At 45.9% G+C, this 27,857-nt stretch overlaps 1 protein-coding gene across 1 annotated transcript in view; it reads left to right on the plus strand.

The window, feature by feature from the left end:
• The first annotated feature begins 371 nt into the window (after positions 1-371).
• The window catches only part of Sema6d (semaphorin 6D), a 56,951-nt gene continuing 29,465 nt past the window's right edge, over positions 372-27,857 (plus strand). Inside the window, exon 1 of the mRNA XM_032904107.1 lies at positions 372-1,445. The gene's annotated coding sequence lies outside the window, so the exon portion shown is untranslated. The remainder of the gene's footprint in view (positions 1,446-27,857) is intronic.

Here is a 27,857-nt window from a genome sequence, read left to right on the forward strand (position 1 = left end):
CCAGCCAACCAGGAACAAAAGACTTAACAGCAGAAAAAACACTGAGCTAGCCTCAGAAGCCACTCTTTCCGCCCCCTACCCCTTTCTTGTAACTGGAGGAACAGCGGGAAAAGCTTGCATTTAAAAAGGCTGCCCTTTCTCTCCTGGCTTGCTTTTGGCTACAAGTGTTAACAGGGGGTGTCCTTTTGGAGTTCTTTTTTTTTTTTTTTTTTTTCCAAATCCAGGGCAGTGTTCTTGTTAAATGTAAATATATATCTGTGAAGCAGGAAGAAAAGCAGGAAGACTCTAGACAAGAATTTGCTTCCATGACCGGTCCCGGTCCACAGTAATTAACCACACTCAAAGGAAAGCCAAAAGTTTGGCGGAAATGCTCTCCTCTTTCTCTCTTTAAGCGAGGGCATCAGGGTTGATTCCAGCCACTTAGAACCCTTAAGTGATACATGATTAGATTGGAAACTAATAAACATAGACCGTTCTTGGAAATGAACTTTAAATTAAGATCCTCTTGTTTGGGGATATATGATTCTTTTATTTCATTTATGACAATCCGTACATCTTAAATGATGTCGCTTCAAGGACATTTTCATTTCTCCCACAACGTATTAAACGAAACACTTGCCTGTAAAACCGGCTCATTAGCCTGCAAAATTACACTGTACTGAATGGCTTTCATTCAAAGTGGAAATAAGATTTTTAGTAGGCAATTTCTGTATTTTTTAAAGCTACGGCTATGTTTGATTGCTTCTTCCCAGCTGTTTTACTTAGTGGTTATAAAGATAAATGGGGGAGGGGCTTGTAAAAATGAGCTCAAAAATAAATCCTAGACTAGAAAACTAAGACAAAACTTCGGGGTACAACTGCGCCCACCGCACCACTGGGCTGCAGCCATTTGTCCTCCGATCGTCTAGGGTGGCTGGGAGAGTAGTGAGGGCGCCTGGAGGAAGGGAGAGGGAGGGAAGGGAGAGGCGGCTTTGCAGGCTACAGAGGCGGCGCCAGCTGGGCGACCCGGCTCCGAGAGGCGCGGGAGGAGCGGCTCCGCTAAGGTGGGAGAGCCTGGGCGCGCCGCCGAGCGCGAACAGGGACGCGGCGGCCACTGGGGTCGAGGCCGCGGCGCGCGTAGGACTCTGGGCGGCGCTGGCCGCGGTGGGAGCTGCAGAGCGGCTAGGGAGCTGGGATCTCGGGGAGCGACTCGGAGATGGATCGAATTACACCATTTGCCGAGCAGCGGTTTGTTTTGCTGGCGCTGGGTCCCGCCGCCGCCGCCGCCGCCGCCGCCGCCGCCGCCGCCGCCGCCTTGGCTGGAGCGGACCAGTTTCAGGATAGATCTCAAGGCGAGACCCGAGACCGTGGGATTGCTCTTTCTGCACACCGTCTTGATCGGCTTTTCCATCTGATCCTGACAAGCTTTATTTGTCTGTTTTTTAAAGCAGGCTTCCCTATGAGAGGTAAGACAGTCTCCCAAGCTCCGCTGACGCTCTGGGTGCGTGATGGGGGTGGGACCCCGAGCCCGGAGCCCGCAGAGCAGCTGTGTGCGGGCGCGTGTGTAAGCGTGGGCGTAGCGTCGCATCTTCCCGGAGTTCATTGCTCTCCCAAGCCACACGGTCTCCAGCGGTGCCCGAGGCGCCTGGGGAGGTCTGGCTGACCGGTCCCAGCTGGCTGGTGGGCGGCCTGGGGGGCGGGGCGGGGCGGCTCGGCCCTCCTCCTAGGCGCACCCCTCCTCCGGGGGCGCACCCCTAAGGGAAGAAAAGACACCCTAGGCTGCAAGGGAAAGTTTCTTCCTGGCAGGGCTGGCTCTGCGCTGTTCCGCAAGCCGTCAGGGTGAGCCCGCCTTCCTCGCCGCGGGGCTTGCAGCCTCCAACCCTCCAGCCCGCAGCGCAGCCCAGGCCGCCCGGCCACCTTCGGCCGGGAGGACGCAGGGACAGCCTGGGAGCGCGGAGCCACTGACTGGGCACCCACCCGCGGGGTTCTCAGCCACTCTCCCCCGCAACTTTGCGTGCTTTGTTCTCTGACTGAAAAATGCTCCACCGAAGCGCCCTGGACGGGGTCTTCTCCAGGCGGCAAGGGCTCGACCGGGAGACGTGTTACGCTCTCAGCTCCCCATCAATTATGGATGGAAACAAATAAGGAAAAGTCAATTTTGTATGAGCCGCTTCTTTCGCGGCTAGAGGCGTCTTGTAGCCGGGAGCAGAGGCAGGCAAACCGAGGCCAACAACCAGGTAGGGAAACTTCCAGATTCTACTGCAATGACCCTCTGTAGAAACTGAGGCAGTAGCCGCCCTGGGGGGATTGGGAAGCGCTTTCAGCGCCCAGTCGGACGTCTAACTCTTGAGATCTAAGAACTTGGAGGTGTGGATGCAAAGTGAGTTTGGAATTTTTCTCATTATTTGGCTACTAGGATCATTGCTGGCAGAGTACTGTTTAAATCTAATACTTGTTTTTTTTTTTTTTTTAAAAAAAATGCCATGGAGCGCTCTGGGGAGGGGTGGGGGAAGTATTGCGGTAGGGTATGAGTTAGAGCACTGGAGGAATTGGACTGGTCAGTAGTCAATTCCAGCATCCTCAGAGTGGGACAGCACATCGTTATTATAGATATAACCCCCAACCCCGACTTTGTGTACAGTAACTGGACTCCGTGTCAACCACTAAGGCTTCTTTGCCTTAAATACAACGCTGCTTCTGGTTACTTATGGGAAATGTCGAGGGCTACTTCCTCTCAAAACTTCTAGCTACTACAAATTTTAAGTCTGCACTACCAAAATATATGTGTTTTCCCCTTCCTTCTGCTTGATACTTGACACGGTGAAATAGAATCTTTTGTTTATTTCACTGCCAGAGTCTCGGGGAAAGAGTTAACATCTTTATTCAGTTGGTTTCGTCTCTGCCCCTTGAAAAGGAGAAATATTCTCCTTGGAGAAAATCTCCAAGGCTTTTCTTCCCTGTATTGTGAAATCTTAGACAGCTGGGGGGTGGGGGGTAGCGATTTTACTGTCCTTTTGATGGCACAAAACAATAGATTCTGGAACTGTGTTTATTCATGATGTTAAGTGTCTACCCGAGGAAATTAACTTCTCTTTAGTATCGGGTTAATGTAGTGAGTGACAGACTCATTCTCTCGAGCTAGCGTGCATTACACACGAGCATTTATCCTGGCTCAGATACCTAAAAATTACAGATACGCTCTGAGATTGAGCCTATATCACTAGGAGCTTAAATACCTGAAGATAAACTACAGCCGGGATCTGCTTTTCAGACTGCCAGGGCTTTGGTTGAGGTCTCTGAGATATGCTCCAAGGAGACAGTTAAATGCATATGAGATCCTAAGATTTCTCTGCTGGCTTGCTTAGGAAGAGCAACAAACCACTAGCATTTCTTACTGGATCCTGCAGGATATTGGCACCCATCTCATTTCTCCTGAGAATGCTATATAGGTACCCTTTCTGAGGAGCGCGTCTGTGATGCATGAGAATGTGGCAGGAATACTGTGACGGCTCCATCGCCAGGCATCTGGTTAGCTTGAGTTTGATTTAGATCTGTGGGCATTTTGCCACCCCTACCCCCTTTTTTTCCCGATACCCTCTAATAGTACCAGCACCATCTGGTCATGCCTCCCTTGGTTTGATGAATTTGAAAGATGGCTGTGACGTCAGCCTTAGTCCTCAGAGTGAGGGCAACTTAAAAACCCTGAAGACTTCAGTTCACTGGCTTGCTGCACAGGAAGGCTCTGTCCAGTAACTAATGTGGGTAAGTGGGCCTCTGTATCCTGTCGTCTGGTGGTTTCCGTTCCTTGAAAGGCCACGGACAAGAAGCTTGGATTCAGAACTTTGATTCCAAAAGATCCTCACGGTTGCTGAGGACTTAGCTGAGTCTGAGGGAGCTCTTCTTGCTGCTCTGTCATAATGAACCGTGGTAATTAGCTTAGTCATTGTTCTTGCCTGTGAGTTTCACTAAGATACAAAGGGTGAGAAATGCATCTGAAATAGGGTCATTTTTCACTCTTGGGATGCATTTCATGCAGGATCGAGAGCCTGGCTAGATGCCTGACCAGTGTTAGTGCAACCCTAGGAGGCATACTCCTACCCCACCATGCTGCAGGACAAAATGGTAGCTTTTATTTCTATTCAGGGCTTGTAAGCTTGCATAGACTGGATCTATTTCTAGAGGAAGCAAGAGGCAGTTGAGGTGGGCCAACCTATTGGTGCTCATTGAGTACCTGTCACCCGCAAGGAGCTGTAACCATGAGCCAAGACCCTGTGACCAGAAAGGCTTTCGTATACTCACCTGGAGCAACACTACTGACTAGAAAATCAGATCTGGGGGGCAAGACACAGAAATATTTGTCCCGTGTGTGTGTGTGTGTGTGTGTGTGTGTGTGTGTGTGTGTGTGTGTGTGTGCAAATCTGACAAAACTTTGAAGCGAGATCGTCTGTATATAATGTCGCTGGTGCAGGCCTTCCTGCCCTCAGCATGAATGAATGGGCTGTCAGTTTAGTTTGTGCACTGGGTCTGTCACAGCAATGGAATATGGGATTCTCTGAGGCATATGTGAATGGAGATTTAGCATAAAAAAATCTACCCAATCCAGCATCTAAGGATACGGTAGAGGGCATTTGACAACCCCAGTTGGTAGGAAAAGTGTTGTGATTTATTCCTGTGCCACATGTAAACCGTAGACCCCGTGACTCCGTTAAGTATGCCAGGACACTTTTCATTTGAGGTGGCTGACGTCGAGCTGTTTTCCTAGCAGACCTCGGTGACAGGGACAGTGTAGCTGACCACTGAGGCGGTTTTTATTTCTCCCCAACAGGAAAATTGTTAGAAGTTCTTAATTAAAAAAAAAATTGCAGCCGAGGGCCTTCTGATTGGTGGAGAGCAGAGCCCACATGAGCTGTTCGAGTTTCTCAAACTTTTCTATCTGGCTTTGTTAAGTCACCCCGATTAGCATTTTAACAACCCTGAAGTGAACTTCTGCCATCCTCTCCACTTGGACACAGTGTGTAGATCATCCATCATCCTGTCCTTGGTTACAACAGGCTTCTGGCTCTATCACCATTTGGAGGTACACGGAATCCATCCAACTGTGAATAGCACAGCTGGCTACAGCGATCTTTCCTTCCACACCACTGGCAACATTGTCTGGCTGTGGTAACTAAAGCTAACACCCAGAACAGGAAGTTTCCATCTTTTCACAGCCCGCGCCCACCAGGCCGCTCATCCCGTGTTGGAAGTCCACCTGCCACAGGGCCTGCTGGCTTGCAAGGTGTCTTTCACTTACAGGAGAGCTTGTTCCAGCCTTAAGTGGCATGTGGCCATGGCAGTGATGCTCTGGGCTTGATAGAGTTTAGTCACAGAATTGCAGAATGAGGAAGCTTCGTTCAGAGTCTACTCATCCCACCCTTCACGAACTCATTCTATCCGAAAGGTGAAGAGAGAAATAAGAGTAGCATTTGGCCTGTGACCCAGAACTAGAGACAGAAAAAAGACCTCTCTAGCTCGTCAGTGACCTATGCATGCCCTGGCTTCATCCCTTTTGCTAGACTGTGCAATGGGCCTAGTAGCCCACAGTACACACAGTTTTGATCACATCTTGTTGTTTTCCCCGTTCTGTGTGTCCATAATGGTAGCTATTGCTTGTTAGAGAAAGAATAAAATGTATTGGGCAGGTGAGTTTCTTAGGAGATAATTGTCAAGCTTTTCAATGTCTCGGTTTGAACTTCTCTAATTGAGAATACTTCTTTGGGGATTTGATGTGCAGAGGGGGTGGGATCATTCCACACTTTGATGTGAGTGACCTTGGCGACAGAAGAGCAGGGGCAGGGGGGTGGTGGTGATGGAAGAGAAAGAAGAGGGAGGGACCAGAAACCATAACACCCAACAATGAATGGAGTCTGCTGATTAAACTCTAGATGCCCTGATAAGATCCCCGCCATCTTGATTATGTGCAAGGCTTCAACGCCTACAAGGAGTTAGGCTCCATTACTACTACTTACTATGAGGAAACTGAGTCACCCATTAGGGAGTTCGAACCTCTGGACATCCCAGCCCACACTGCCTCATCGTAGTACTAGATCAGATCGCTTTGATATTTCTGACTCTTCTCAATGAAGTTACATTTGGGGAGAATGTGTTTATTGAATGACTTACTGATGTGGGTATGCTCCTGAATTGTGTCTTTCTTGCTAACCTAAGTCATGTCTTCCTGTTAGTTAGATAACCATGACTTCTTCAATGTTCTCAGACAGCACCTTTCCCAACCCTCCTCTCCACGTAGGGTTTTCTTATCTAGGATGGCAACATAGACAGACGTATGGCAATATTCACTCTTAAAAAGGTGCCGTCTAGGTGCACTTACCATTTGGTTCCCGATTGTGTCAGGTGACAGTCCATTACATCCTTCTGTCTCGTTTCCCAGAGGTGCTCATGGGCCACAGCTCTGGGGTTGAAGATGCTTGCCTGAAGCCTGACCATGGATCCCTGCGTGACACACGCTGTTCTTCTTAGGGTTTCCACAGCGCTCTTTGACCAGTGATCAGACCTGCTGCTGAGATGCACATTCTCCCATGCAGCAGCTTCTTGTTACTGTGCATTTTTCTTCAGAATTCCTATGGGAGGAAAAACTTAAAACCAGGTATTCATTCCCATTGCACATGATGCTAAAATTTAAGGTTTTCAACATATATTTAAGGGAAGGAAATATAGGTTTCAAGAGTAAGCGTTCAGTGTGTCAGTACACGTATAATAAGGCCTCAGGAGGATCTGCAACCACTTAGCCTGTTATTGGAGTCTGCATTTAGCAGTAGAAGCAATGGTTTGCACTGGCACAAAAGACCTGGAGTAGAGGAAGTGTGTCAAGAAAACACTTGTGTTCCTCAGTGGACCATCAGCAAACCAGGAAGCTAGATTCTCTCCCTTCACCAGTACCTCACTTGTAACCCCAGGAGTTAGGAAATAGGGAGTTAGGGTCAGACATCCCTTGGGTAGTTGGCAGATGGAAGAAAGACACTTCTGAAAGCAGTAGACAAAGAAAGAGGGACCACAGAAGTAGTGATTGTATTCCTCACTCTCTGTTCTTGTCATCGTCGCAAACATGTTCATTCGGTTTTGACCAAGGGTCTGTTCTGCATGAGTCCCTGGAGGAGCACATGATTCCAGAGCGCTAAGCAAACTGTCACAGTAGAGTGGGGTGTGTTTTAAGCGCCAGAGAAGATACACCCAGTCCTGTGGAAGCTGAGAAATGGGAGGTTATTTCTGGCAAGGGTGGTCAGGGAGGGGCCTGTGGGGCCACTGATATTTGAGCTGCTCCTTGAACTAGGTAGGACTTGGACAGGTGGACAGTGAGAGGAGGTGGGGGAGGTGTTGAAAGAGAAGGCATTCCAGGCATAGAGAACAGCTTAGGCAAAGGGCCTGGGGTGGGGTGGGTTTGGGGTCAAGGTCAGTTATCTGCGTTTGAGTCCTTACCTACCTCGGACTTGTATTTCAGGTGCACAGTGGCAGTTGGCTGTGCAACCCACAAAGATGTATTGGGTGTCCCCGAGCTGCCAGCCTGGCAGAGTGAGCCATCAGAATGCATGGGGTCAATCTGTGACAAGTCAGATTGCTCCGTGACGAGTGGTGAGAGCCCCACGTCAGCTGCGGGTGGATCATGTATACACGAACTCAGCAGTGAGGACCCAGCGAGACCTCTGCTCACTGAGATACTGAGCAGAAGCAACTGAGGTTGCTGGTTTGTGGGCCTTATCTTTTCTTCTTAACACAAAAAGACTTTAAACGCAGACTCGTCCTTTTCTTTTTTCTTTAAATAAAATGCATGCTTGTATGAGTGTTCTGGAAGGGAAAGAAGATGATGTGGAGACAGGAAATAGAGATGAGATGAGAATAAAAACACTGAAACCATGATAACGAGGTGGGCTGGAGTATAAGGCCCATTTAGATGGCAGATCCCTGAGGTTGTGACCCGGTTCAAGTCAGCAGAGGGAGAAGCCCGTGTGTTCAGCAAGTGTCGCAAATGCACCGTGAGTTTTAGCAAACTGCAGATAGAGTCTCCCCTGGTGCGCAGACTGCATGGCGTGGTTTGAGGCCGGGGCAGCTTATTCCTAACAGAGGAAAAGGACTTGGAAAATTATGACGGCATCCGTTAGGAAGTGAACATTTCCTTTGTGGTTCTGAGCTCCCAGGGCAAAGTTTCTGCTACCAGTGCTGGTTCTCTGTGTCATTTCCTCCCTAACACTGTGACTCCCCGCTACCCCATTCCAAACCTTCCTCCAAGCTAAGTAGGAGCGTGGGTGATTCTCAGCCATTGTTAACCCAGAGGTTAACGTAAATTACAATCAGCACACAGTTAAGTTTAATGGCGAATGTGATAAACTTCGGGGGAGGGAAGACAGAAGTTGTGTGGTGTAAGTATGCTTATTAGAATACATAGCGAAAGTGGAATAAGATGAAAACGGGGATTGGGGGAGGCATTGGGAATGGTCAAGTCAGCTGCTTTCCCATGCCTTGTACCCACCCCGGCTCAGCGTTCCAAGGTGTATTCAAGACTCTCACAGGTTACTGCTTTACATGACAGTCTCAGCGAAGAATGGCTGCCAATTAAACACCAGTCAGAAATTACAAAATAGGTCAGTAGGAGAGGTCCAACCATGAGCAAATCCAATATGGGGAACAAACTTTTTAGGAATATTCCGGTGACTTAAAACAGAGAGTCCGTTAAGTCTAGTAGTTGATCTGCCGCCCGCACAGGAGCTTGAAGCAAAAGGCACTCTGCTCCCCTGTGCCCAGCCCAGTTGCCTCTAAACCCAGTCTAAAATAAGCCGGCCTGGCTCAGCAGGGCTAATAATAACAGTGCATGCTATGTGTTTACCCTGCACGGTGGCATTGTGCCTAGCACTTTAAATATGTTGTCTCATTTAATCCTCTCGCCGCCCCCGAGAATGTAAGGCCGAGAGCAAGGGGCTGACATATGTGAGTCCTCGCCATGTGCCCGGCACGCAAGCAAATACGCTCAATCATTTGACCAGCGTTCTTGAAGACGGCTACTATTAATAACATACTCATTGTACAGAGGAAGAAACTGAGGCATGGGAGAGTAAGTATGTCCTAGCGTTAAACCACTACTCCGTAGTGAAAGGGGGCAGGGAGAGGGAGCTAGGATCTGTGAGATGAAGTGTAATCGTGAACGAGTTGTGTGATCTTGAACAGGTTACTTAACCTCTCTGAGGCTTAGAAACGGAAGACTGTTCTAGTAGTACCTGTGTCTGAAGACTGTTGTGAGACATTCATGAATTAATATTTGAAGAGGACTTATGATAGCGCTTGGCATGCAGCAGTGTTTTAAATATACCACTGTCTGTTGGGTAAAAATGAATAGAGTCTGGCTCCACAGCCTGTTCTCTTAGTCTTCGTTCTTCGCATCTTGCCGTGTGTGACTCTGGCACTGCTCTTTGACTAGTGTGTGGCTTGTGACTTCCGCTCCACAGCACCTCCATACACTGGTGACTGGTTCAACCAGGCTGAGAGAGGGATTGTTGCAGGCAGCTGGAGACTGGCCTCAGCCCCTCCATGCTTCTGTTGAAGAGCTGCAACCCAGACATCTGCTGTTTTCAGAGACATGACGTCAGGATCTGGAGTCCACTGCTGGCGCTGTCGAAGGACAGTCGTGATAATTGGTGTGTGTTCTGTACTAGTGGCTCCTGGCTTGGGGAAACTTGCCATACAGCTCAGGCTCACTCCTGAGCCAGTCCACCTGTCTGACCCATAACTATGCAGACCTCAGACTTTAATATTCATCATTACACAGATTAAAATGCAGATTCCCAGAACCCTAACCCACCCTCAGGCTTACCAGGTTAACTAACGCCTGTTGTCTGTTGACTACCTTTGGAGAAAAGAGCCTCCAGTGTAGCCAGAGGATGCTGATAGGGGCATCTGCTGATGGCCTAGCATCTGGGGGGGGGCGGGGGGATGCGGGTTTCCATGTCAACATATTACTCTATAGTAAGAGGGGTGTGAACAGGCTGCTAGCTAGACATGACCTCTTCCTGCCAGCCCAGGGCATCTCAGTTAGCTTATGAAAGAAAAGAGAAAGCAGTAAAACACTGCGAGCTAAAGAGGCTTATTTTGAAAGACTCTAGTTGGTAAAAGATTTCCTATGTGAGGGAAAAAACGAGGAACAAGAAAGCCTGACGTATTTCTGCTGACTGGCCTGCATCTTTTCATACTCGGGGCCCTGGGCCAGTATTCCCATCAACAGTCCTTGATGCAATGATAAACTGAGATAAGGGTAATCAAACTTCATGCTTCAGGGCATCAGGTGATTGCCTGCTGTGGTCAGGATGGAATTCTTCCCCCTAGGGCTTTGCACAATTGACTCTGACACGTTAGACAGAGGTGGTCCCTCCCCCTCCATGCTTGGGAAAGTGGGGGCTGAGGCCTGGCTGGAAACTCTGGCTGAGCCCACATGGGAAGAAGAGTGTGTCTGGAGCGTGCGACCCCATCACCTCTCGTTATCACCACTTATTGCTACTCTCTGTATCTGTTGATACAATGCCCATGCTGAGGTCAGGAGCACACTGCACTTAGAACCAGGTGCCTCGAATTCCGTCCATGGTCAGCCAATCAAATTTCCACATCTGTTGATGCTCTGCTGCCCCATGAAATTATAGTTAGTGTCAGATACAACAATACAGGGAAATGAAAGTGCTGTTAAAATGTAAGGTGCCATTACAACATAATGAAATCACTGCTCATTGTAAACAGCCATCCATACATTTATGCTAGAATGCGATCATGGGCATAATGACTGGGCATTGAGCTCTTAATCTGTGTGGAGCCTGGAAAGGTTTTATTTACACTCTCTCGGTCCTGTGCTAGGGTGTTGGGATACCTACTTGTTTTATTCCTGTTTTGTAGGAAATGTTACAGTTCCTTGAGGAGTCCCTCACCTTCTCATAGAGGGCGACAAACCAGTAACCCACAACAATTGGAATTTATAACCTTATAGTCAGAAGGAGCAGACATCTGAGATGCGTGTCAGCGGGGCCCGTATCAAGGCCCATGGGTGCGGGGGACTTTTCTTGTTTCTTTTTTATGGTCTCCATGGCCATGTTCAGTCCTTGCTTGTTCTCCTTCCTCTGTTTTTGCAGTTACTGTCTGGCTCCTGCAGCCCTGACTTCCCAGCCTCATGTTAAGGACCCTCACAATAACTGGCCTCCCAGATGACCCAGGATTAGTTCCTAGTTTTAAAGTCCTTAGCCTGATCTCCTTTTTGCAAATAAAGGTAGCATGTTTTAAGGGTGGCAGGAACTCAGGTGTTGATGATTCTCTGCCCAGTTCTGACTTTGAAGCCTGTATCGCAACCACTCACCGTAAATCACCTCTATTTAATTGATGGAGAAAACAATGAAACCATAGACATGAGTGATGAGAAAGGCTATGTTGCTCTTAGAACAATCAATTGGGGGCTTTTAAATATTAAATATAGTCATGCTAGTTTGGAACAACCCAGACCTTACCTATACTGGTCTTCATGTCCTGCTCTGTACTGAGTATGCCAGTTGGGGTTTTGTTGTTTTGTTAGAGTAGGTATTTACTAAATGAGTGGAAAGTGGTTCGTGAATCCACTTGTTTTTCTCTGACAAAACTGGCCGAATGCAGTTTGGGAACCTGAACCATTTTGAAGCCTGAGACCTGTGGGGCAGTGTTCCAAAGCCACTGTCTACTCAGTAGGGACGCATGGAGAAGTGTGACAGACGCGACTGCCTTGTCACTTGCTGATTTTGGCACTGTCTCTTGGCCAACTGGATGGAGTTTCTCAAGCAAGACTATTGTGCTCCTTCCCTGATGACCATGACTGTCTCTGGTCTGTGAAGCTCTAAGTCCCCAAAGGCCAGCCATTCAATTAGTGTCCTGTGTGCTACTAGAACTCAAAGAGCAGTGGAAAGTTCTCAGGGCCTCTCTTCCATCGGATGTGTAAAGTCAATTCTAATATTGAAAGTCACACTGTATGTCTGTCAACACAAAAGATTTCAGAACAGTCTGAAAATGGATTAAGAACCCAGAGCTAGGAGTCTAGAAGCTGGCCTTGCTTGACCACCAACCTGGAACTTCAGACAGGCCCTCGATGACAGGCCCTGGCTTATGGGCCACCATCTTCTTCTTAGAACAAAATGAATTTAAGGGCAAACTCTAGTACCTAGGACCTCCAAGGTTCTAGTTACAGGGTTCTTTAATGCTACATTTATCTCCACATTGCATCTTCCTCAGTTGTAAGAACAAATACCGTGGTGACTTAAAAACCATGAGCCCCCAACCTGAGTGTGATACACTTGTGTGCACACATAGCCAGGCAACAGATAGCCCTACTTTTCAAATTTATTATTGTCATTTACATTTTACAGCGCTCTGCCCTTTTCTTTGGGGATCACTTACACTTCATTGCTGTTAATATAGTTTTTAGACTCAATTTTCAGAAATACATAGATAATATTTTCCGTTAGCAATAACTGTACCTCATTCAGCTCTCGGGAGTTGGCGCGTTGCTACTGCACAGCCTCTCTGTAATTTTCACTCGAGTCCCCGTAGAGCCATCCTCCCATCTTAAACATGGCTCACTGAGAGGGCAGATGAGCTTCAAAGGACAGAGCTGGACCTGGCCTATAGGCTATGGCTGGTTTAACTTGTACTTCGGAAAGTGATGGGCTGAGGTCCAAAGTCAGGGAGAAAAGGATTGTCTTTATTGATTAGCAAAATCTCTTCATGAAAGAGGAAGGTGTTCCTCCAAAACAAATTTGTCATCTTCGATTGAATACAGTAAGTAGTCTCTGTCGCCCATAGGGAATTAATTTCCAGAACCTTCTCCAGTGGGTGCCCAAAACCCTCTATGTACCATACCTTCCCTCATACAGAAATAAATACTGATAATTAGGTACAGCAATAGATTAATAACAATAGCTAATAACAAAATGGAAACATTACAGTAGTACTCGTGGATAAACACTGTGCTAATCTGGTATCTTTCAAAACAGCGGCTTGTATTTTTGCTTTTTCATTGAAAGTGGCAACTTAATGGCTCTCAGGCAGAAGTGTTCACTGACTACATCTCTGTGAGACTTTGAAGCCATTTCTAAGTCAGAGAAAGGATTCCTTTGGGCACAAGCACTGTGACACTGTAGCTGTCCAGCTGATCATTAAGACAGGTGCTAAGTGGCTAGTAGGCAGGTGACTTACACAGTATGGTGTCTCTGCATAGATGGATGAGTCTTGGACCAGCAGGGATGGCACCCTGCTTTCATTTCCTGTAGCTGTGATAAAATACCCTGAAGAAAGCAAGTTAAGAGACAAGACAGGGTTGGTCCACAATTCCAGGTTATAGGAAGTCAAGGCAGCGGGAACCCAATGCAGTTAGTCACATTATATCAAGAGCAGAAAATAGTGAGTGAATGCATGTATGTCAGTACTCAGCATGCAGGCCAGTGCACATAATGCATGCCTGCTTATAATGCATGCACACTCAGAATGCGTGCACACTCAGAATGCATGCACAATCAGCATGCTTTCTCTACTCTTACACAGTCCAGGTTCTCATTTCCAGGAAATGGTGCTTGGGGATTTCCTGCCTCAATTAACACAATCAAGATGATTTCCCACAGAGGGGCCCCAAGGCCAACCCAGTGCCGACAGTCCCTTATAAGGCTCCCTTCCTAGGCAGGCATAGATTGCTGTCACAGAGAAAGACTGAATGGGATGTGAGATTTCCTCACCTTGCTCAAGGGTGCTTCCCATAAAACTGATGGGTCATGTGTTTCTGGAATTTTTGTGTCAATATTTCCAGACCACACTTGGTCACGAGTGCTTGAAACCATAGAATAATGGCACTGTATATATGAGATGATTGTAATATTTCCTTTACAAATACATGTGTATATATATTTACAAAAATATATATCTTCAAATATATAAATATATAATATATCAGTGGTAGCATTTAATACAGATGTCTTTAGCAGTCTCTGCTCCCTGAATTGCGCAGCTGACAGACAGGAAGATGAGTGATTCCACACAGGAGGTATCTACAGCCCATGTGCAGGTGCTCAGTGACCACTGCTTAGTTCCCACGGTAGGAACCTGAAGCTTGGCTTCATTTCCCCTCAACTCTCCTCACGATTTTCACATTTTTATCAGACTCTACATTATGAAAATTACCTACACTACTCTAGACACAGCCTTTACACTGGTGTTTGCCCATCTGGATTTATAAAGTGACCCGGCCCTACCACACACTTACACTTTCTACTCCACACAGCCTCCTTTCTTCATACAGAGCTTTTGAATAAGAGACTGAAGTCAGGATAGGCAGAGATTGAAATGGCCTGTGTTCGGTGGACTTTAGAAATTGCGTATATCAGTAGTCTTCCTGAGTCTTGGTTTCCCATCCTATAAAATGGAGAAAGTATCCCTAAAGAGAGATGCAGAACCAATGAGCACCTGCCCAGGAGCCGGCCTGGCCATTGCTGGAACCCACACTGCTTCATCCTGCTGGGTCGCTATGATGAGAATGCTTTAGCGGGAAAACAGAAACCCAGTTCAAAGGTGTTTAAATGCGTGGGACCTCATGTCGGGCTCTAAGGACTCCCTCCTAAGATGTGCTGCCTTTGAGGTTGATTCCTTCTCTGGCTAAACAAGTTACAAAGGGTTGAGCGTTTGCCGTGGCCTTTCCTGGGGCAGCTGTTTTCATGTTCCTACAAGCATTTGTGTGTCAGGTGAGAATCTGACCTTCCCAGAATGTCGTAATGAGTGACAGACTTCTCCTGGGTCTCATTGGACAGAACTGTGCACCCACTCAAATCTGGAGTCTAAGCCACTTTGAGACAGGAAATGGGAGCGTTGTGAGTGTAACAGGTTGAGGAGGTTGGTATGCCTCTGGCTGCATGCGTAAAAGCAGTGTTTGGTTTCACAGAACACTTACACACCTTGTCTCACATGTATGTTATGTTTCTACTGTGTACATGACAACAGCATGACTGTGGTTGCATACAAGCTGTAAAAGTCTCATGGATGGCAAGGAATCCTTTTCTCCCATAATTCAAAAAGCTGTCCACAACTGAAACAGAAATTACATTTGATGAGCCAGCTAAAAATAGAGAAGGTGTTTGACACTGGAGGAGAAGGCCCCGAGTGCGGGCACTGGACAGAGCGCACGTTTGCTTTCTCCACGCTTCCTTCCTTTCCCTGTAGCTCGTGTATGATGAGAAACAAGGACCCCCTGCCAGATCAACTTGGAAACATCACAGTAAATATAGTCATAATTATAAAGGCACTTTCATCTGCTGGGCGTCAGAAATGCTAGCGCAATTTTCTGAAATGCAGAAATATGTCATGATCATAAATTCACAGTTTTCTCATGCTCCTACATAAAAAAAAAAAAAAAACACTGTTAACCCTTGAAGATCCAAGTCCTGTGTGCACCAAGAAAGTCACTGCTCTTCAAGCCTCTTTGTCACGTAATAGAGTCCATCACAGGGTACCTGCTCACAGTCCGCCTGGCTGAGCTGTTGTCCCCTGTGTACATTTTTTTTTAGCCTCTTTTCCTGGTTCAGTTAAACAATAAATCAGGTCTAAGACACCATAAAACCGGGGCGAGGAGGCCCCTCCTCTGCTCGTCTTTGAACAGCTGCTCTGCCTTTGCATGGAGCTATAAAAATTAACTGTCTAGATTTTCAATATCTGAGATTTCTACTTTTGGTGTTTTATAGTTGCCTTTCTGCCCACCAAGGTGAAACATCACTCAGACTTTCACCAAGTCTCGTGTCATAGAGGAAGATGGCGGCTGACTCCAGTCCTTTTCCCATACAACCTTCACAGTTTCTTTCCCAGCCCTTGCAGCCCGTGAGTCCAAATGCTCCTGAGCTCAGAGTCGGACTCTGATCCGGACGCTCTCAGGAGCCTCAGATAAGTTAGAATAGTCTTTCTACCTAGTGGGAACTCCACAAACTGTTCCCCAGTGTAACTGGTGGAAAGCAATTGGCATGGAATTCAACACGTCGTAGCTTTACTAGCACCACTGTTGTTTTCAAACCACAGATGTGTGGCCGTTTATGGGGTATTTACACAGGAAGGGCTTCTGTTGGTTACAAGGAAACCTTATTTGGAGGGCTGTTTAAAAGTACACAAAGAAGGAGAAAAGGCGGAGACCATTCTGATCAGAACATGACATTAAGACACATCAAGGCCAATCAGCTCTACTACACATATACAGGGCCACTTGCCAGTTAGACCGAATTTTGGCCATGCAAAACGTTGATTATGCTATACCTTAGTGCGCTATTATGACGCAGCTAATGGGTCAGGTACTTAAAATGAGTTACTGCATCACTTACTCCTATCCTTGGATCTTAGTAATCTTCTAGAGGCTTGTAAGACCCTTCACATTCTTGCTTATTCGTGTATTTATCCATGCAGTGAGATTTTAAAATTCATTTTTTTCTTCAAATTGCCTGTCTTCCTTTTTTGCCTCAAACGAACCAAACTGTATCATATGCTGGAATATTTGTTAACAGCATCAGTTCTGTGGGCATGTGACCTCTGCTTGGCCCTTGGTCCTTGCTAAGAATATTCTGTTGTCATCTTCTTGACATTCCTCACAGACCCCCTTTTCCATTGTGCTTGGGCCCTGCCAACCGCATGACTGTCATGAGGCTCAGTATTGGTCTGAGAAGGCTTAAGCTAGAAGGACTCACTAACTCTGGGTCTGCGGTCCCACTGTCAGCCAGCCAGGAAGCCCCCCTTAATTTTCCCAGGTCTTTGGATTTGTTGTAAATGGAAACATAATTTTCACCCCTTCTAAGAGTAAGATACCGGTGATGTGACGTCTGCTGGAGTTTGGGTTTTGTCTGTAGCAACTATACTTTCTGAGCTAGACATTAGGACATGGGATGCATAGGATCAAAAGAATAATTGGAATCAGAACTTCTCTTGAGAAAGGTGAGCTATGAGGTGACACTTTTGATTTCTAGCAGAGGTCTCCATGCTGCAGGTGGCTTTGCCTGATGGATGGGCACTGGCCTCATTCCCATCACTGCACTTAGATCTGACCTTTCTTCTCTATAGATTTTATGTTAATTTCCCTGAGGAGACTCAACTCACTCCTGTACTTTGGCCATACTTTGAAAAACAATCTATATCTAAGACTTTAAACGCTCATACACAAATATTGGCATCCCCGAGAATTGTCTAGCTTCAGTCAGGACCCTGGCATGAGTGCTAACCTGTCAAAAGAGTGCACATCACGTGATACCTGAGGAAGGCCAGCTCTGGGTCTGTTCCCTGTGGTCTCACAACTCCCGGTTAATTAAAGATACGAGTGCAGCACGTGGGCCAAGTAAGTTCTTCAGAATCTCTCTTTATTGGGCAAGAGGGAAGCGTGAGAACCAAGGTCTGACTGGCTCATTCATGCCGGCGAGCTCTGCGGGTACTGCTATAGGTTTCAGCCTGCAGGTGTTTAAGAGCACACCAGACTTCTCATCAGACTGAGGTCCCTGGGAAACTAAAGGAATAAAAGCCCAAAGAAAACCTGCTAACTTACCTGAGGTTCCTAACGCACCTCTAACTACCCTGTCAGTGCTACCTGACAGCACCTTCATGTGAGTACATTTTATTTTAAGGTGTTTTATTTATTTATTTATTTGCATGGGTGCGTGAATGCGAGTGCATGCCACGAGTGTGCAGACACTCACAGACACCAGAGGATGACATCAGATGCCCTAGAGTTGGAGTTAAAGGCAGTTGCCAGCTGCCAGATAGGGGGCTGGAGAATTGAACTTGTGTTCTTCAGTGCTCTTAGCTGCTAAGTCGTCTGTCCCCTCAGCCTCTTGAGTGAATTTTAGAGCGGGCGGGGGAGGGGAGGAGGATTCAGCATTCCAAGTGTCTCTGACCACACACCTAAACACCAGCACCTAAGGCTGGCTTCTCTACTTGGCAAGCAGATGGCTGGCGTGGTTCAACAGAGAGATGGGCAGCCTTCTGCCACGTCTGCCAAAAGCCACACACAACCTAAGTCATAGCACCAGGACCCTAAGGTCAAAGCGATAACGTTTAGTATTATGAGGTTTTTATTAAGTAGGCTTTACTTTGGCACCAATCATAGGTCTCAGTGTCAATTACTTTAAGCAACTCAAAAATACAGACTGCGACAGAGAAGCAGACTCTGGGCCATCTGTAAAACGTTATCTATTTAGACAGTGCTCCACTGTGTAGCCCAGGCTAGCCTGCCGTCTCAGCCTTCCTGCCGTAGCCTCGAGCACTGGGCTTACTTGCTTCTTATTTTAACCATACTTACTTTAAGTTCACATTAGTAGGGGGTGCCTTGACACCTGTCTATTTTGGTGTGCAGGAGGGAGATGCTTAGCTAGAAGCCTTAGAGCAAAATGAAAATGTGCATTTCCTTTCCCAGGATGCCTCACCAGTCCTTAATGGCCTGAGTCTTGTTTGCTTGTTCTTTACTATGGGTTTGGAAGTCTTAATTTACTCTTTACTTTCTTTTCCTCTATGCTTGTCTTTGTATGTGTGGTGTATGTGTATATACATATGCATGTGTGAATGTGTGCAAATGTGTCTTCACATGTGTTCATACACATATGTAATCCTGAGGGGGGCTCCTATCTGCTGTTATCAGAGTGCTGGAATTACAGACAGGTTTCATGCTCACCTGGCCATGGGTGCTAAGGATCTGGTATCTGGTCCCAGTCCAATCCTCTTGCTTGGCCTGTTAAGTGTTTTAATCACGAGGCATTTCCCCAGCCTTTTGGTATTTTGAACATGTTCTTGCTGTATAGCCTTGGCTTATGCTCTGGATTTCACTCTGTAGACCAGGTTGGTCTTGAGTTTGCACCAAACCTCTTGTCTCTGCCTTACAAGTTTTAGGATGACAGCTGTGAGCCACCATATCCAGTTTTAATGGTTTTTTGAGACAGAACTTTTAAAAATTTGGTTCTGTTCACAACCCCTTTTTTTCTGAGAAGCTTTTACATGCCCCTGGATGTATGAATGTATGCCCTGGGTATGCAGCTTTATAAAATAGATATATAAATTAAACATTTATTGATAATAAATCATAAAGAAGTTTACTTTAAAATGATATTTGGTTCATGTATCATTTTATAATTTATTAAAGACGAAAGCCAGCCTGCATACTAATGGGATAGACAGGCTCGTTTATTCTTACATATATAATTTTTAGCTGAATATTTGACATAGAGCGCCTTCAAGGTTTTTCTGAGCTGTTTAGTACTTTGATTATACAACAGTCAATGCTGAGAACAGTGCTTTGCATAAATGCATAGTCCAAAATGGGAGACATATTTCAGGGCCATTTCGGAAACTGTTGCAAGTTCTCTCCAAGACTCAAGTCAAAAATCATGGAAGAATTTTTTTTTAAGCGAAACTCAAGTTAACACCTCAAATGGCAGTTTTTAAAGTCAACGAAGTCTAGTGTAATACAGGCTAAAGTTACGCCACTGTGTTATGTAAATGCTGCAGAATTAGACTGGGGGAATACAAAAAGTCTCTGCTTTCTGTAAACTATTACAGTTTCATAAGAGCAGCAAACCTTGTACGTATAATATGTACACTGTACACAATAGTCGGAAATCTGAACCAGCATGCTTCAGACAGCCTTAGGCAGTGCTAGGTGCCTGATGTCACGCACAGCAGAAAGAGCCAATATGATGCGTTAAGAACAAAGGCTGTGGTGAGGTCACATGACACAGCATAGCAAATGCTACCAGAAATACCTCCGACTCAAGGCTCACTGGATTCTCAGTTAATTATTGCACACTCAGAAGCCCCAAATGGGGTCAGGAGCCACAGTTTGAGGAGTTGTGATCTAAGGGATGCATTTACATATGTCTTAGCGCTGAGACAGGTGATTGGACAATTTCCTACAGAGATGGCTGAAGTCTGACTCATTGCTCTAACTAATAAAGGCAGGAAGACAAATCAGCCTTCTCTGCCCTAATACTGACCGTATGACGGAGAAGAGTGGCTCATAGTGACCAAGTTCTGCAGCAGATTCAAAGCTCCAACAGCCAGCAATGCCTTCAGAACATGCTGAGACAATCCAACCGTATAGATTGGTTCTGAAAACAGGCCGTTAATGATTAGTTATACATTCTAATAAAAGTCACAATCTGCTGAGACCCTGGTCACCTCTCTTGGTTGGGATGGTGTAGGATGATGGTTCAGTGAAGAGCAAGGAGCTAAGATCTGATGTCCTGTGTGCAGGCATCATAGTCAGGACTTCGACCGGCAGCATGGGATTCCCACACGCCATCTTCCCATGTGTGATTTTAGATCTTAATATTTGAACAACTGGTCGACCAGTAATTTTTGGCTTTCAAGATTCATGTGTTTAGTTGGAGTGAGGTTTCATCTTTGTGGGGGGGTATAGATTTGACTACTGAGGTGTCTATAACAGGTTTTCTTCTTCTATGTGACTATAATTCCTAATTTTAGACAGAGAGAGAGAGAGAGAGAGAGAGAGAGAGAGAGACAGACAGACAGACAGACAGACAGACAGACAGACAGAAAGAGAGGCAGAACACTCTTGCATATAAAAAATAAATTCTAAGTCATCCTGTTCCAAGTATCATGGTGCAGACCATGAAACATTGCCTTAAAAATGGGGCAAAAGAGGGGCATTGTTTGAACTTTAAGTCTTGACACTTAACAGAGCAACAGTAAGGACTGGAAATGGGAGAGGAGCAAGGGGACATCTTGCTTACAGGTGACATCTTGCTTACAATATGCCAGCTCAGGTGAAGCCTCAGGCCTCCCTTTCCTTACTGCCACCTTCAATGTACATATGACCCGGAAACAATGGACAACCTCTTCTCTAGTGCATTAACATCTACAATAAGTTCTATGTTCTGGGGGAAAAAATCAGGCGGGATTTGAGTACTTATCCTTGTCACTCAGCAGACTGATGGCAGCTCTGCGCATGAAGAAGTACTTGGCTCCTGTGGTCGTACGGAGACCTTATTTACGAAAGGTGCATTTCCTCTCCACCCTTATTCCATATAGATTTATTTTAGTTCTTTGGAGACAGGATTTTATTCTTTAGTTCAGGCTTTTCTGGAACTCACTATGTAGCCCAGATTAATCCTGACCCTAAGGCACTCCTCCTGCTTCAGCCTTTGAATGCTTGAATTACAATCATAAACCTCTCTCCATTTTAAGGTAAAATTTACAAAGTATTATTTTAAGGGAAATAGCTCAAAAACAACCTTTCCTGGTTTTCTGTTCGATTATACATGTTCCTATATAGCTGTGGTCAGAATGTGTAAACATACAATTTCATGTTTTGATTTTGTTCTCACCTAGCATTACATCATACATCGAGGAATTTAATCATTGTTATTTTTGCTCTGTGAGAGCGATGAGATGGACTCTATCTGAACTTCCTATGTTTAGATATGTTTTATCTAATTTTCTGTCAATAAGTATCTTCTTATAGTTTTTTTCTTTTCTACCTTAGATTATTTGCTTGAGATAAGTCGTCAGAAGTGAAATTGAATTAAAGATTGGCAATATTGATGTACACACATGCAGGAATAGAAGCGGCATGCTATACCTCAGTGAATTGTTTTGTTTGTTTGTCTGTTCATTTCTTCTTCTTTTTACTGAAAACGTTTTTTCTCACATAGTATACCCTGATTAGTGTTTCCCTTCCATCTCCTACTCACACTTTCTCCCCCCTCTCCTCCCATCTGGATCCACTCTCTTTCTGCCTCTCATTAGGAAACAAACAGGTTCCTATGAGGCAATAATAATATATAATATAATATAATATAATATAATATAATATAATATAATATAATATAGAAGCCCAAACAAAAACTAGTATTTCTGAGTTGGACCATAGAAAGAAGAGGAAACGAGCCCAAGAATCAGAGACCCGTTCCTTCATATGTGCAGAAATCCCATGAAAGCACGAAACTGGAAGCCATAATATACACGAAAAGAGCCTGGTGCAGACCTGCGCGTGCTGCCTCAAGTCTCTGTGAGTTCATACAGTCTTAGATCATGCTGACTTAGAGGGCCTTGTTTTCTTGATGTCCTCCATGCCCTCTGGCTTACCTTCTTTCTGCTTCCCTTCCCTTGGGGTTCCCTGAGCCCGAAGGGAGGAATTTGATGGAGACATCTCATTTAGAGCCGACTGTTCCAAGGTGTCTCACTCACTCTGCATAATGTCTGACTGAGGGTCTCTACATTTGTTCTCTTCTGCTGCAGGAGGAAGTTGCTCTGAGCTACGCGCTGATCTATTAGCATAGCACAATGTCATTAGGAATGTCTCACTGCTCCTTCTTTTCCCCTTTGTTTTTAGAACGGCAGTACTTGGTTTTACTGTAGGCCCATCTGGTCCTTGATCACATAAGCAGCGTCAGGCATGGGTTGCATCTTCTACAGTAGGCCTTGAGTCAAATCAGGTATTGGTTGGCTACTCTTGACAAACTTTGTGCCACCAATGCCCTAGCATATTGTACTGGCTGGTGTGTGTCAACTTGACACAAGCTGGAGTTATCAAAGAGAAAGGAGCTTCCCTTGAGGAAATGCCTCCATGAGACCCAGCTGTAAGGCATTTTCTCAATTAGTGATCAAGGGTGGGGGAGGGCTCATTGTAGGTGGTATCATCCCTGGTCCTGGGATTTATAAGAGCAGGCTGAGCAAGCCAGGGAAAGCAAGCCAGTAAGTAACATCCCTCCATGGCCCCTGCATCAGCTCCTGCTTCCTGACCTGCTTGAGTTCCAGTCCTGACTTCCTTTGGTGATGAACAGCAATGTTGAAGTATAAGCTGAATAAACCCTTTCCTCCCCAACTTGCTTCTTGGTCGTGATGTTTGTGCAGGAATAGAAACCTTGACTAAGACATACTAAGACACATGTCTTTCAGGCAGAACACCATTGTCCATCACAGGGTTTCTGGCTGGCTTGATGTTTACATTTCTCTTTTGGTAGCAAGCAGATACCTTCCTGGGTCAAATATGATGGCAGAGACTCTATGTAGGCACCAGCTTGACCTATCCATGATCAATAAGTTGTATAGGTGTTGTCTTCAGCAATTGAACCTTGCTGTCAGTTTATGAAGAGAAACCCATAGTCTTGGCAACAGCCCGGGTTGTTTGGTAGTTCCCATGGCTCCCCTGTAGCCAATAACTCAATTAAATGTAACCCAGTCCTGGTACCAGAAGCTTCATTTGGCGATAAGAGAACATTGTCTCACCATTGTCTGGCATTTAGATTGCCTTCAAAAATATACATACTTACATTTATATGGAGGCTCTTACTTTAATAGCTTTCTATGCTACCCCTCATATGGCCCCCTTTTTTTAGCTGTCTCTACTTACATCCCTTGTTCACCTCTCTACTAGATCTTCATGTTTTAACCATCCATCCATCCATCCATAATTATCACACTTGCTTTTTCTATTGAGATCTATATGTGCTCTGTAAGTCATTTACTGTATACCTAATCTCTGAAGTTCTATGAATTATAGCTTGGTTATCATTGACTTAACAGCTGGTATCCACACATAAGTGAAAATACGCCCTGTTTTTCTTTCTGAGTCTGGGACACCTCACTCTAGATGATTTTTTTCTGGTCCATCCATTTGTCCGTGGATTTTATGATTTCATTTTTTGAAATGACTAATATTCCATTCCAGATGTAATGCACCACATCTTCTTCATCCATTCTCAGTTGATACACATCTGAGCTGGTTTTAATTTCTTGCTATTATGAATAGAGCATCAGTGAACATGGCTAAGCAGGTGTTTCTGTGGTAGGATGAAGTGTCTTTTGGGTACACGCCCAAGAGTAGTATCTTGGGGTGGTAAGATCTTGGGGTAGATTGCTTCCCGTCTTCCTAAGGAATCTCTATGCATCTTTACTCTCCCACCAGCAATGGGTGAATGTTCCCCTTATTCCACAGCCTCGCCAGCAGGAGCGGTCACTTGTTTTATTGATCGTAGCCATTTTGACAGTTATAAGATGAAATCTCGAAGTTCTTTTGATTTGTATTTTCCTGATAGCTATGGGTGTTGAACATTTTTGAAGTGCTTCTCAGCCAATTGAGTTTCCTCTATTAAGAATTCCTTGTTTAGGTCCCATTATTTATTGATTTGATTTCTTGATATCTGGTTTCTTGAGTTCTTTATATATTTTGGGTATTAGCCCTCCATCAGATGTGTAGTAGGCAAAAATCGTTTCCCATTCTGTTGGCTGCCACTTTTTCCTGAATGACGGTGTCCTTCTCTGTGCAGAAGCTTCTCGGCTTCATGAAGTCCATTGACTCATTGTTGATCTTAGCGCCTGCGCTGTGAATGCTCTGTTCAGAAAGCCATCTTCTGTGCCAGTTACCTCAAGGCTTTTCTCACTTTCTCTTCTATCAGATTCGCTGCGTCTTGTTTAATGTTGAGGTCTTCGATGCATCTGGAGTGGAGTTGGGGCAGAGTGATAAGTGTACATCGATTTGCATTCCTCCTCATGCAGCCTTTCAGTTTGGCCAGCAACATCGACGATGCTGCTGCCATTTTCCCACCTCCACAAATGGTCCCTAAAGTGTTTGTGCCTAAGTTACTTTGCCATGTGCAATGCATTGAAGTATACTTCAGAATCATAGCTAGTAGGGTGCTGGGTACACATCACAGTGAGTCAAGGGCTTACTGTATGTCATGCACAGAGAGAGCCAGATGTGGTAAGGGCAGACATTTAACTTTAATAGCGAGAGGCAGACATAAGGAGAGCTCACTAGCTGTGCAGTCCAGCAAGTCAGTGAACTCCAGTTCTCATGAGAGAGACCCTCCTTCAAAGTGTAATGTACGGAGTGATAAAAGCAGTCGACGTAAAACTGGAGTTCCAGATAGCCGCACACTACAGCATACACCCACGCATGTATAGGTGGAAACACACCTGCTCTTCCCCAAACAGAAGTGTAAAATCACACTTCCTTATATCAGTATTTACTCTGACGGTTGTTAACAGGAGCCTGATTTTTTTTTTTAAGAGACGGGAGCATGACATTTTAAGGACAAACTCCATCCTGTGTGAGACAGAGACCAGTCTGAAGGCTGTTGCTGGATAATTGTCAGAGCATCTGTGCTCTGACCAAAGTCACTGTGTCCGCAGCATGCTCGGCTCTGACAGCTAATTTCACTACACTGCTGAACTGAGAGGAGAGAACAAAGGAGGTGGTATTTCAGGACAGAGATAATTCGGAGATGATCTCGGAAAGGATTTCCACACGCGCACTATTCCAGATCCCAGTGTTTGAAAGTCTCATGCTCGCCTGTTTAGTTTATGAGCCTGCGTTCAGACAGAGCTCAGCAGAGACTCAGCTTAGCTCCTGAGGTAGCTGGAGGCTGGAAGATCCAGTTCTGAGCTGATGACTGGGTACCACCCATCAAGAAGATGCTTCATTACAGCTGAGAGCCACAGCCTGTAGATCCTCTGTACATAGATCTAGCCATACAGGGAGAAAGGCAGCAGCATCGTGGTGTGGGCTTCCCTACACTACAGGGAGTTACTAGGTTCCCATGACAGACACCAGAGACATAAGAAATGGATGCTACCCTTTTATTAAGGCTTGGGCAGGACCTGGTACCAACATCTCTACAGCAGTATTCTGTTTCTCAGTCAGCAGATTCACAGAGGGGGCTCACCCACTTTCAAATGTGAAGAGTTTGAAAACATTTGGCAATAATATGCCTAAGCTGCCATACTGTGTTTCTAACCCTTTGAGAAGCTGAAAAATCTGGGCAGTGGAATGTCCGTGACTAGGAGGGAGGGCGTACTTGCCTCTGTACCGCTATCTCTCGGAGGTTCAGGGAGAAGGATTTCTTTGTACCTAAACTACCATTTCTCCTGCCACCCCAGGCTCTCCTGGACTTAGGGTAACCTGTAGATAATCTAGATGCTTTACCAACCAACTCACAACCCACCGTAAGGAACTAGACAGTCAGCTTCCAGTAACCTGCCCTTTTCTGTTACAACAGCCTGTGGGGGCGGGGCCAAGGGTGTGGTGTACCTCAGAAAAGGATAAAGGTGTCCAGTGTATGCGTCTTCTCATCCTGGTAAAGCTCTTACCTTAAGAATGTTCTGGCAGTGTCTTTGGAGAGCCCCACCCAACTGCTGAGCAATAGATTTCAAGGTGTCTGTTACTAGTTATGCAGGCTGGCTTTTACGTCACCCTGATAGAAGCTAGTGTCATCTGAGAGGAGGGAACTCAATTGAGGGAATGCCTCTATAATAAGATTAGGGTGTAGGCAGGCCTGTGGAGTATTTTCTTGAGTAGTGATTGATTGGGGAGGGCTTAGTCCATTGTAGGTGGGACCACAAAGGCCTGAACCACCACGGCTCGTCTAAATGTTTTTGTTGTTGCTTCTCTCATATTCTTATTCCACTTGATGCCTTGTTTCATTTTGAGGTGCTGGGGCCAGAACCCAGAGCCTAGTGTACACCGGGCAGACACTCACTACTGAGCTATGTTGCCGGTCCTAAATTATTTGAAAAGTGAAGCCTGGTTCTTCTCCGTGTTTCATGAGCACCGTAGCTCTCGGCCGTGGCGAGAAGCTGGGCCATCATCCAAAAGATTCTTACATGTTCACACTTTTTAAAACTCCGCTGCCTGGGAGTGGGAGCCTATCTCGCTGTGCTTTACTGTTGGAAATTGAAAGCCCCAGAAGTAGACAAGCTTTGCCGCACGGGGAAGACACACTATGTGCTTCCCAGCAAGCCCCTTCCGCCAAAGCAGCCAAGCATTTAAAAGAAGACGTTGCTAAGGAAACCATCCTTTCATTTGAAGGGCCCGGGAGGAGGGGAGCCTAATCTTTTGACACTCAATTTGTCTCCAAGGAGGCTGGAGCAGCTAAGCAGAGAGGGCCCAGAACACTGTCTCCCCCAAGCTGAAGGGTGGCTCCAGCCTTCTCAACCCTGGAAACAACCTAGAGGCAGCGTTGGCCAGCGGGGTCCAGGGAGAGTTTTCTGCTCGGAGCCGACCCTTGGCTTCGAAGGCAGGAGAAGCAGGTGGGACTGGAGCTCTCAAGGCTTTGAAGGTGAACATCTGGGCTGGCTTCTGGCGGGAGCCTTCCCTTATTTCTTCATGGAAGCTTTGGTTTATTTACTTTTCTGGTAGCTACCTGTCAAGTCATCTGACTGGGGGAAGAAATGTGGGCAATGTTCCTGTCTTAAAAATAATAAAATCACGCTAAAAATAGGAAAAATATTTCTTTAAGAAGTTAAAACGCCTTTCTCCTGCCATTTCCCCTTAATCAGTATTAACTTTCCCTGGCATGCTAACCAAGTCCTCAGACAGACAATGGAGCCTAAAAGACTTTAAGCCTGCTATTTCATGTTGTGACTGAAGACAAGCGGCTACTTCATTTCCTCATTGGTAAATCTGAAAAACAGCTCCTAGTGAGTGCTTGCTTAGCGCGGGGGCCCAGAGAGCTTTGCTCGGAGTCAGCCTTGGTTTGTGGTGGCAGTCAGTCAGATTTCCCTCCTACCAGCATCTGCATATCACACACAGCCCCAGGGCGTGTCCCACAGACACAAACTGAGAACATCTTGGGAATTTTCTCCTCTGTTTAGTGGGTAGCTAGAGGGAATATTCCAGGTCTTGGTCCCTGAACTTGATTCTCTAATGTGTGGTAGATTCTGGAAACTCATGGTTCAAAGAGTAAGGCAAGTAGCCAGAGAGAGTGGAACCCACCCTGGCACATCCATTGCAGAAGTGCAGGGAGCACAGTGGAGATCAGAGAGAGACATTGCCAAGCTGAGGACAGGACTTGAGGGATGAGTGAAATGCTGAAGCA

Source organism: Rattus rattus, chromosome 5, assembly GCF_011064425.1.
Source record: "Rattus rattus isolate New Zealand chromosome 5, Rrattus_CSIRO_v1, whole genome shotgun sequence".
NCBI lineage: Eukaryota > Metazoa > Chordata > Mammalia > Rodentia > Muridae > Rattus > Rattus rattus.